This window comes from Mauremys reevesii, linkage group 14 (assembly GCF_016161935.1).
Source record: "Mauremys reevesii isolate NIE-2019 linkage group 14, ASM1616193v1, whole genome shotgun sequence".
Taxonomy (NCBI): domain Eukaryota; kingdom Metazoa; phylum Chordata; order Testudines; family Geoemydidae; genus Mauremys; species Mauremys reevesii.
The window spans coordinates 24,198,710-24,199,454 of NC_052636.1; the positions used below are offsets into that span (position 1 = coordinate 24,198,710).

At 47.9% G+C, this 745-nt stretch overlaps 1 non-coding gene across 1 annotated transcript; it reads right to left on the reverse strand.

The window, feature by feature from the left end:
- Positions 1 to 307: 307 nt before the first annotated feature.
- TRNAT-AGU lies at positions 308 to 381 on the reverse strand. Its single transcript has one exon. It is a non-coding gene; the product is annotated as a tRNA-Thr (tRNA).
- Positions 382 to 745: the final 364 nt, after the last annotated feature.

Here is a 745-nt window from a genome sequence, read left to right on the forward strand (position 1 = left end):
TTTTTCATCAATGACATTCAAAAGGAAGGTGACATGACACCTGTGTGTGAACATCTCCAGGGAATCACAAGGATGTGTGGCGCAGGCTCTCGTGTTGCAGCAATTGCAGTTGAAGCAACCGCCATGCCAATGCCAGTCATAGCAGCGTTTTCATCAACTCCAGGTTTGTGATTTGATTGTTTCCAATGCTTCTCTCCAAAGAAGCCTTTTCCTTAGCAAGCAATGACTTGGATACCAAGGGAGGCCTCTTCTGTTTCCTAGGAAGACACAGGAAAATGTGAGCAGAGGAGACAAAAGCCATACACCAAGGCACCACTGGGAGTTGAACCCAGGATCTCCTGTTTACTAGACAGGTGCTTTAGCCAGCTAAGCCATGGCGCCTGCCAGATGAAAGTATTTGCAACTGTTTCATTTGATGGTTCAAGTCAACACCTGCAAATTCTAAAGTACAGACGTTCCCCATTTCCCTCAAGACTTGCAGACCTTGAGGTGTCTGGCTCTCTGTGCACAGAAAGCCACAGCTGAGTAGACAGAGGGCTTCTAACATGTGCCTCTCCCACCAGTCACTGTGATCATATAATGGTTAGTGATCTGTGTTTCAGTTGCAGCAACCTCGGCTCAGTTCTGAGTCATGGTAACCTTTCCTTCAGCTCCAGACTTCTCATTTGCCACTTTCCACGTGTGGTGGGCTGTCTGCCCCCAAACAAGCAGGAGAAAGATTAAGGCAGCCTTGAAGAGGCTGTGC